Source organism: Callorhinus ursinus, unplaced genomic scaffold (genome assembly GCF_003265705.2).
Source record: "Callorhinus ursinus isolate GAN/ISIS: 27379988/994484 unplaced genomic scaffold, GSC_fseal_2.0 scaffold23, whole genome shotgun sequence".
Taxonomy (NCBI): domain Eukaryota; kingdom Metazoa; phylum Chordata; class Mammalia; order Carnivora; family Otariidae; genus Callorhinus; species Callorhinus ursinus.
The window spans coordinates 8416274-8427640 of NW_027397085.1; positions in this window are offsets into that span (position 1 = coordinate 8416274).

Here is an 11367-nt window from a genome sequence, read left to right on the forward strand (position 1 = left end):
TGTAGGTGATTTAAGTCATTCCCTAGAAGCAGAGCTTGTGAGGGATTTTTGTTTAAGAGGTTTACTGTGGGAGTATTCTAAGGAGAAGGATGTGAGAGTAGAAAGAACAGGGCAAGATGTCATGTTGAATTTTATGTGTCAACTTGAGTAGGCCACAGGGTGACCAGATATTTGTTTAACATTATTTTGCGTGTGTCTGTGAGGGTGCTTCTGGATGAGATTAATATCTGAATTGGTAACTGAGTAAAGCAGATTGCCTTCCTCAATGGGGGTGAGCCTCATCAGATCTGTTGAAGCCCTGGATGGAGCAAAAGGTGGAAGAAGGGTGAATTTGCTCTCTCTGCCTGACTGTCTTTGAGCTGGGACGTTGGTCTTTTTCTGCCTTCAGACTCAGACTTGGAATGGACTGAGACCATTGGTCTCCTGGGTCTCCAGCTTACTAACTGCACATCTTGGGACTTCTTAGCCTCCATAATTGCATAAGCCAATTCCTTATAATATAAAAGTCTCTTCCTCCCTTTCTCTTGCAGTTCTGTTTCCCTGGAGAACCCTGACTAATACAGCAGGGAAAAAAGCTAAGTCAGGATGTGGTCTCAGTGGATATCAGCTTTTGCCTGATCCCTATGGGATCATAAATTATATCACAGAATAGATTCCACTTGGAGGCCAGGGGCTGGCCTTAGTATTCCCGAGTTAGTCATTTCATGAGGTCCTCTCTGAGAGTGGAGTAAGGGTTATGGGGTAGCTTCCTGGAGATGAGGCCACATGTGAGTTATCTGCTGGTACTCCCTGCAGCCCAGGGATGGGAATACAAGCTGGTAAAGATCTGAATGGGCACCAATAGCATCCAGTGCAGTAGGCAATTAATAACTAGTAGCCATTACTATTTCTCATGATTTAATTTATTTTCCCATCCAATAATATGCTAACTGTGAAGGAAATAAACTAGAATACCGAAAAAAAGTGTCAACAGTCTTGCACACAAACATCGTTTTTCTCCAATCCACATCTATTTTTTTTTAAGATTTTATTTATTTACTTGAGAGAGAGAGTGCACAAGTAGGGGGGTGAGGCAGAGGGAGAGGGAGAAGCAGACTCCCTGCTGAGCAGGGAGCCCAGTGCAGGGCCCAATCCCAGGACTCTGAGATCATGACCCGAGCTGAAGGCAGATGTTTAACCAACTGGGCCACCCAGGCACCCCAGTCCACATCTATTTTTTAACCTAGATATAATAATAATACAAAGTTTTAAAATTATTAAAAATATAATAACACTCATAGTGAAAAGTTCTAACAATATAGAAGGATATAGAGTAGACATTAGTCTTCCTTAACCATTTTATGTTAAGTTTGCTCCCCAGATGTAATCTCTATTAGCACTGAGTGTGTATCCTTACAGACCTTCTGTGTTTTTACATATACACTTGCACACACACGTGTAAACACATACCCCAGCTGGATTTAATGGGATCTTATTTCACATATTGACCTGGGTCTTTCATTTTCCGCCTAATAGTATAGATGGAGACAATATCTTGGAGACCTTCTCAAGTCAGTACATAGACATTCTTTTTTTTTTTTTTATACTACCTTTCTTTTTAAAAAAATTTTTTATTGTTATGTTAATCACCATACATTACATCATTAGTTTTGGCTGTAGCGTTCCATGATTCATTGTTTGTGCATAACACCCAGTGCTCCACGCAGAACGTGCCCTCTTTAATACCCATCACCAGGCTAACCCATCCTCCACCCCCCTCCCCTCTAGAACCCTCAGTTTGTTTTTCAGAGTCCATTGTCTCTCATGTTCATCTCCCCCTCTGATTCCCCCCCTTCATTCTTCCCCTCCTGCTATCTTCTTCTTCTTCTTTTTTTCTTAACATATATTGCATTATTTGTTTCAGAAGTACAGATCTGTGATTCAACAGTCTTGCACAGTTCACAGCGCTCACCATAGCACATACCCTACCCAATGTCTATCACCCAGCCACCCCATCCCTCCCACGCCCCCACCACTCCAGCAACCCTCAGTTTGTTTCCTGAGATTAAGAATTCCTCATATCAGTGAGGTCATATGATACATGTCTTTCTCTGATTGACTTATTTCACTCAGCATAACACCCTCCAGTTCCATCCACGTCGTTGCAAATGGCAAGCTCTCATTCCTTTTGATGGCTGCATAATATTCCATTGTGTATACCACATCTTCTTTATCCCTTCATCTGTCGATGGACGTCTTGGCTCTTTCCACAGTTTGGCTATTGTGGACATTGCTGCTATAAACATCGGGGTGCACGTACCCCTTCGGATCCCTACATTTGTATCTTTGTGGTAAATACCCAGTAATGCAATTGCTGGATCGTATGGTAGCTCTATTTTCAACTGTTTGAGGAACCTCCATACTGTTTTCCAGAGGGGTTGCACCAGCTTGCATTCCCACCAACAGTGTAGGAGGGTTCCCCTTTCTCCGCATCCCCGCCAACATCTGTCGTTTCCTGACTTGTTCATTTTAGCCATTCTGACTGGTGTGAGGTGGTATCTCATGGAGGTTTTGATTTGGATTTCCCTGATGCCGAGCGATGTTGAGCACTTTTTCATGTGTCTGTTGGCCATTTGGATGTCTTCTTTGGAAAAATGTCTGTTCATGTCTTCTGCCCATTTAGTACATAGACATTCTTTTCAATGGGGCTGCCTCATTTTGCTAGCAGGTATGTGTTATAGTGTGTTTGTTCCCCTGTTGACATTTAGGTTTCCCATTTTTTCCTTCATAAAGAATAAACTAGATAAAAATTGTTTTCTGCTTTTTTCGCACAACTCTATGTTGCTACAGAGTCATCTTTATTTTACAATTGTGCCATGATGGTTTGTCAAGTTGATGCGTCATCATTTATTTGTCTTCCTATGGCTGGTTACACAGGCAACAAATGTTCGTATATTATTATTAATATATTATTACTTATATAGAGAATTTTAAATTTCTACTACACATAAAAATTTCCCCCTTATTTTGAATTAATTCCTTATTCACAGGAGGAGAATTAGTAGATTAAGTCTACAGAACTTGGCCTCCATTGTGTTATGCTCAGCAAAGCACTGGACAGCCTCTGCAAGCAAGAATTGTTATGGAGATGCATACAGTGCATGGCATGATCGCATTGATAATTAGCACAGGTAACCTTACTGTGAGGGGCAATGCATGCTCAGGAAATAAGTCCTAAAGTCAATGAATGAGAGGTAGAATCCTCTCTCAAGGCCTGTGCTGAATGTTGTAAAGCTACATTCTCATTATGAGGTGTGGGCTTTTGGCATTTGCTGTTCACATGTGCATGTTCTTGTCATGGAAACCAAGAAGCAAATAGGTGAAGATGGGGAGATTTGAAGTATTGGCATTTTTCAGGCAGAATCAATTCAGGGGTGTAGCAACAGTCTACACTAATGAAAATTAGTAACTGTATAAAAAACAGAACAATTTACACAAACACCCATAGAATAACTGGTAGTTGCATGCATTCGGGAATATTATTATTGCTATTATTATTATTAATAATATTATTATAGGTACAATCACTCTAACTAGTATTAATATTCCTACAGCTGAAATGTGAGTGCTCTCTCTGGGCCAGACACTGTTCTGAGTATTTTACTTAGCCCTTACTAGCACATGATTAATTCCCACAGCAATTCTTTGAGGTGGGTCCTTTCAGATTCCCATTTTAGAGATGTGGACAGTGAAGCACAAGGAGGTGAGGTAACATGCTCAGGTCTTCAGTTTGTAGGTGGTGGGTCTAGGATGTGCCCAGACCTGGTCTGATCTCTTGGCTGCGATGCTCTCCTGCCTTTTCATAAAGGATCATCTAATACCAACTTACATGTTTGATTTTCAACAAAGTAGTCAGTGTTCAAGGGAACAAATATTAGATAAGATTAAATTAAACCCAGTATTTTAGCTGAGATTCTGTACAAAGAAAGAGTTAGTAGTTGAACTGTTTTGTAGACAATCTGTGCAGGACTCTGAGGCTGTCAAATTTGAGGAGAAATGGTCACAGAAGAAAATTAAGATGTTTTAAACTTACTTTGGGTTCCAAAGGAAGCCATAAAGTTATGGATGTGGGTGCATGTTCCTCAGAACAGATGAGTTAGATAATGAGAGACTTCTGATAAAGAGACTTAAAAGCTAAAAATATCCATTCTGCCTTTCACACACCTTGTGTGGGAGGGAGATTTCTGAGAGAGCAATGTCTCTCTTCACCACTTCATTCTAGACGGCTGCCCTATATGGAAATGAGCAGGAAATGGGGGCTTGTTAGAGCAGGAAAAACTGCTGGGGTACGTGAGAGAAGGTGGGAAAAGAGGGGAAAATGCCTATTAAAAATAGGATTAATACTCAGTGGATCTACAGTTATAGAAGGATTATTTTCTAGGAGTTATTTGAATCTGGAAAAGGGGAAGACAATGCTGTACTTTTGAGAGATTCCAAAGAGCAAGAAATTGATTTTTTTAAAGATTTATTTATTTTATGTAGGGGAGAGAGAGATTGATCAAGCGTGGGGGAGGGGCAGAGGAAGGGGGAAAGAAAGTCTCAAGCAGACTCCATGCTGAGCGTGGAGTCGGACCTGGGACTCAATTGCACAACCCTGAAATCATGACCTGAGCTGAAACCAAAGAGTTGGACACTTACCCAACTAAGCCACCCAGGTATCCCAATAAAATAATTTTTTAAAAGTATCAGCTCTATAGCTACTGGGTCAGAGGTATTTATGCTGTCATATCTTGTATAGGCTTGGGATGTCATCCAAAAACATCCAAGTTTATCTTATTAGAACCTCTTCTGCATTTGCAGTTTCTAGGCGTCCAAAGGAAGATTTATTTCTGACAAATGAGTGATAATATCTGAAGTCATTAGTAATGATAGCCTAATACCCTGAAATGCTTCTTGTAAGGTAGAAATTTAATTAGAAGCTCTCCTTCCTGTACTTAGGGTCTGAATTGGGCTGGTGGGCTGCCAGCTCACATACCTTGCCTCTTCCTATAATTATAACAACACTCCAGTTTCAACATACCTAAATTATAACTGCCCCTGTCCCCTGAAAGTTTGCTACAAGAGAAAATCCACCTACCGTTTTGGTTATACGTGGTTCCACTATCAGCCACTACAACCACCACGGGCAAGTGTATTTGCCTTATATCAGGTCCTCTGCCAAATGCCTTCTGAGAATCATCTCATTTAATCTCCCCTTGCTCATGAATGATGGAGCAGCCAAAGCCAAAAGCCCTCACCAGCACAGAGTGAGTTCTGTTCCTTGTGTCGGCATTCACGGACTTGAGGGGAGCTGGCTCAGTGAGCTGTGAGAAGGAACGACTTTTGTCCTTGAATGTTTCCTTCCCTTCCACTGTGCATCTTTTTGGTATTTCCTAGGATTATTGTTAAACATTCCAGTTGTTTACTAAGCATTCACATTATTTTTTTCAAAGAATGGGGTTTCAGGCATCACAATTCCTATAAACATGTTTCCTTGAAGGGCTTACAACTTCTCTCTGGGCATTTAGGGTGTTAACAAAAATGATTCTGGATATTCTCTTCCTGATTTACTCAGACACCACAGCTTTTCAATAAAGGTAACAATCCTTGAATCAAGAATATTGATCAGGGGTTGTCTCTTGTAAGTGGGGTAATCTACTTCAGCATCTTCTTACTTGTGTTTTGCAAGGAACTAGTCTTGTGAGATACTTCACCAAAAAGAAGCTCCATAGGCAAATATATGTTGCAGGTATGAATCTCAGGGCACAAACAGTGGTACAGGGAAATATTGCATTTCCTTATTTTCTGTGAATCAACCTGATTTTAACTCTTATCTGCCATCCCTCCAGGTTGATGGGACATACTTGGACATACTTGGAGTTCCTTCCTCTTCTCTCTCCAAGGGGTTGTGCCAGGATTCTGTGGTCTTACAGAATGCTTAGGCATTGGTGCGACGTCTATCCACACTGCTGTCTGTGGAAGTGCTCACTATCTGCATAGTCCTTTTATCTGGGCTCCCTGCTACTGCTGTGCTGTGCTTGGGGCACGTGATCTTTGGTGAGGTTGGAAACTCCAGTGAGAGATCTGACTTTGGGAACTGTGAGGGAATAGGGAGCATGTGTCTCTGCTCTTGAGACGACCCCCACCCCAAACCTCTCTTTCCTCTAACCCTGTTTGATTTGGAAACAAAAATCAAGAAGCTCTGCCATGTCTCTACCCTGAGGCAAGAAAGAGTAGAACCTTTCTCTTCTAATGGGGGAAGGGAAAAAGGGCAGGATGGGGAGAAAATGTGAATGTGTATACCACAAAATAATTTTACCATGTGAGATTGGGAAACCCTGCATATCCTGTTCCTTTCTTGGGTTTCACAGTGTATATTAACATATCAAAGGCTCTGAGAAGTCCTGTAATATGAAAATGTGTTTATATTTATTTGAACTAGAGGCTTCAAAATTTATTTGATCGCCGAATCTATTAACATCCCACAGAGCTACTGTTCTGGAAATGCTCTTTAGGAATCTTTAGTAGCTCTGTGTGGACCCATTACTGTCCATGATTAGGAAACTATAGGAACAGGTTCTGGTGTTTTCTCATATAGGGACAACACTCATGTCTGTCTAATGGAGCTCATCTCTTCTGAACCCGCCACTGGACCCACTCCCTAATACCTTTCCAGCGTTCTAGTCCTGTGACCTCCAACATTACTACAGTGGTTTTCCTTTCCTTGGGGGCTTCCCATGGACTTGAGTTCACTGTAGTTATCCCATTAGGCATCAAAAACACAGGCAAATGACTTGGCATCATCAGTGCAAAGAGCCCAGAGGCACTAGGCACTTGAAGTATTCCTAGAATACACATCCTGAGCGCACATGTGGATGTTTTACCGTGTGGAGAGATTAACCAAATGTGGGATAATAACCAAGACTAGCAGATGAGCATTAGGATAGCTGCAAGGCCGGCACTGGCCTCAGCACTGCTGGGACACAAGGCCTGCTGAGGCTTTTTCTTAGTTCAGCAAACGGTACTTGTAGGGGTTTTCATCATACCCTGAGCTGAGAAGGGAGGTAAGCCTGGGCCACAAGATCAAGACAAAAATCACTCTATTCCTGACTATGTGTTCTAATACATTCTCTTAAGGGCTTGTGTGTTTTAGTTACTTTTCTACCGTTTGGGCTCTTTGGTTCTTTGCTGTGGAGGTACCTGGTGACCACTTTGCCTTGTCCTGGCTCCTGTTCTCTGCTACATTCCATTGCTCTGGAATGATTTCTCAGTTATGATTCCCACCCCCATCAGAGCTCCTACTGCTGTTCTTAGCTGGGGAAGGGAAACCAAGATGAGTAAACAAAACCATGGAGATGTGACTGACTGAGGGCCCCCTTTGCATTCCCAGGGTACTAGTCTTCCTGCTCTAATCAGGAGAATTTCAGGGGAGAAACTTTAGGCAGGAGGCCTTTTTTAAAAAACCATGTTCCTCCCCCGTTGTGGGCCTGGCCTTCAGAAGGGAGTGGTGGGGCACCAGGGTGGCTCAGTTGGTTAAGCATCCAACTCTTAGTTTTGGCTCAGGTCATGATCTTACAGTCCTGGGATCGAGCCCCACATCTGAGCCCAGCATTGGGCTCCGCACTTAGAGTGGAGTCTGCTTGAGAGTCTCTCCCTCTCTCGCTGCCCCTCCCCGCCTCAAATAAATACATCTTTAAAAAAAAGGGAGTGGTAAAAGAAAGTTACTGTCACAGCCCTCAGAAAACCCACTTCTGGTCCCTCCAGTGCTGGAGGGTAGAGTTAATCCTACTTCCTGCTTTTACAGGCTTTTGGCATGAAGCCTGAGATCTGAACTAATATTGTTGATCTTTTCTCCTTCTAAAATGGAAGAAAACCCCAGTCCCTGAAGGAAGCCAAGTGCAACTGCAAACTTCAGAAGTGTCAGAGCTGGGAATCCCTGGGAGAGTGGGCTCAGCTGTCAGCGTGGGGCTCCTGGGAAACACGAGACAGTGGGAGGCCCTGATAGGGCAAGAGCAGTTTCCCCTGTGCTAGCTGATTGGGGGCTTTTCAGTTGGGTCAACTAACCTCTTCGAACTCCACTTAGTTGACCCCAGAAATCTTGGCTTAACTGCAGAACTGCATCAATTACAGTAATTTACATGAATTATTTACCAATTATCCTTAATTACCAGGTTGCATGATAATGATTATGCATATCATCAAATGTGTGCCAGATCAACTTGGTTGTAAGATTTATTTGATTGCAATACTAATCATTGTGCACATCTGCTTAGTCTTTATGAGTTGCTCACATAGTGTGAACATTTTCTCACACCTGGAGAACAATGGAGATAACATCGAAAGGCACTGATGGGTTGAAGGAAGAAAGAAAGCAATGAAGATTAGAATCTGCTCCCAAACCCAATAAACCTAGATGATGAGTTTTGAAGATAAAGCAAGATGAATACAAGTGCTTCACAGAATACAAGTTTCTATCCTAGAGGGCAGGAACTTGTCTTATTCATGTTTCTGCCCTAGCCTGTAAGTAACATGGTAGAAATTCAATAAATATGTGTTGAATTGCCCTGAATCTTAAGTGGCAGTAGGCTGTATTCTATGGCCCAAAATATTAATGGTCACTATCCCAAAGTAACGTACTGGGAATCTTTCTTCCACTATTGTGAAGGTTTGTAAGATCACATACATGGGATTTTATGGAGGCATTACAAAATATGACCCTTAGGGGGAAATGCAGTAATGGTGTGCCTTGAGTTCACGAAGTCTGTGGCCCATAACACACTGCGGAGTTCACATCACATTTCCTGAGAAGAGGAGTTGAGCTCCGCAACTGCTTAAATATACGTGGTAATGACCTAGACCATTCTTAACACAAAAGCTACATGTAGATATTATCAAGTAGCCCATGTTTGCTAAGTTGTTAGATAAATTATCATTATTATGAGAATATCACTTTCACGTGGTAATGCATTCAAATGGTACAATTCAAACTGAACGGTAGTGAATCTGTAATTGTAAAGGTGAATCTTGCCACCACCCCAGGTGTCAGATCCATTCTCTAAAGGCATACACTGCCAATAATTTCTTTTGATTCCTTCCAGAAATTTTCTATACGTGTATTTGTATGTATATAGTTTTGTTTGAAAATTAGGTAATTAGCATTTAGGTAATGTTTAAGACACACAAAAGAGTATGAAGAATGATGCTACAAACATGTATGTTTCCACCCTCCAATTTAATAAATAAAGCCAATAAATATAAATGCTCTTTGTATCTCTACATCCTTACCCTTACTACCCCTGTCACTTGAGCATTTAAATGCCCCTTCCTGGTTCCCATCTTCTTCCAACAGCTAACTGCTCTTCTGAATTTGGTTTCTATGCTCACTTCTTATACTTTTCTAATACATTTATATCCTAAGCACTATATAGTAATGCTTTTAAACAATTTGTCTATGAAATCATAGTGTAGGTATTCTTTTTTTTAAAAAAGATTTTATTTATTTGAGAGAGAGAGAGACAGAGAGAGAGGGACAGAGAGGAGGTAGGGGCAGAGGGAGAGGGAGAGAGAGCCTCTCAAGCAGACTCCCCACGGAGTGCAGAGCCCAAGCCAGGGCTTGATCTCATGACCCTGCGATCACGACCTGAGCCGAAACCTAGAGGCGGATGCTTAACTGACTGAGCCACCCGGGCGCCCCCATAGTGTGGGTATTCTTGTGTGACATGATTTTTCACTCAGTATTATAACAATCATTCATAAGGATATGTATAGCTATAGTTTATTCATTTTCATAGCTGAACGATATCCTGTTACATGAACATACACAAGGTATACGTTAATTCTCTTTTTGATGGATAATTTAGATTGTTTTTAGTTTTTGCTGCCACAAACAATACTATAATGAGAAATCTTGTGTGTGCCTCCTTATGTACGTGTGTGAGTTTCTGTGAAGTATATACCTAGTAATGAAATTGCTCAGTCATGGGATATACATATTTTAAACTTTTCTACCTATTGCCAAACTGTTCTCTAAGGTGACTGTAAATGTATTCTCTTAAAATTTATTTTTAAATAATAGAAGGACTTGTCCTAGGGTAATATATGTGTATAATAGGCAATCTGTAGGTTTTGGAATTCTATTGATTTACTTACCAACGGCCATTTCTTTGAAAAGATGTGATTCTGGCAAGAGGTAGGTCTGGGATTTGAAACTAAGATTTCCGCTTTGAACCCTGTGCACTTTCTGTTGCGTCATAGTCTGTCTCTTCTTTACCTGAAGACATCCGACCTCCTTGTGTATGTGCATCTTTGAATGGCAAAAAGTTGCGTGTAAATGAAAATACAAGTTCACGTGTAGCTGGGTTGTACTTTGTCTCCATGGTCATAGAAGAGAACCTTGTTGCTTGACTTTCTTTGATCTTTGATGCATTGGAGCATTTCTTCTCTTCTTCCTCCTTATCCTCCTCTTTTTCCTAAAACTTAACACCATTTTTTATTTTTGTGAGACTCAAGGAATGCATGTTGCCCATTAAAATCTCCCTACTCCACTCTCACTGTGCTTGCCAGACTAACCAGTCCCAATTTTGGGGTGGGTATCATTCTAGTTTCTAGTGGGGGCATTCTTTTTTTTTAAAATTTTTTATTGTTATGTTAATCATCATACATTACATCATTAGTTTTTGATGTAGTGTTCCATGATTCATTGTTTGTGCATAACACCCAGTGCTCCACGCGGAACGTGCTCTCTTTAATACCCATCACCAGGCTAACCCATGCCCCCATCCCCCTCCCCTCTAGAACCCTCAGTTTGTTTTTCAGAGTCCATCATCTCTCATGGTTCATCTCCCCCTCTGAGATACTCCCCTTCATTCTTCCTCTCCTGCTATCTTCTTCTTTTTCTTTTTTCTTAACATATGTTGCATTATTTGTTTCAGAAGTACAGATCTGTGATTCAACAGTCTTGCACAGTTCACAGCGCTCACCATAGCACATACCCTCCCCAATGTCTATCACCCAGCCACCCCATCCCTCCCACCTCCCCCACCACTCCAGCAACACTCAGTTTGTTTCCTGAGATTAAGAATTCCTCATATCAGTGAGGTCATATGATACATGTCTTTCTCTGATTGACTTATTTCACTCAGCATAACACCCTCCAGTTCCATCCACGTCATTGCAAATGGCAAGATCTCATTCCTTTTGATGGCTGCATAATATTCCATTGTGTATATATACCACTTCTTCTTTATCCCTTCATCTGTCGATGGACGTCTTGGCTCTTTCCACAGTTTGGCTATTGTGGACATTGCTGCTATAAACATCGGGGTGCACGTACCCCTTCGGATCCCTACA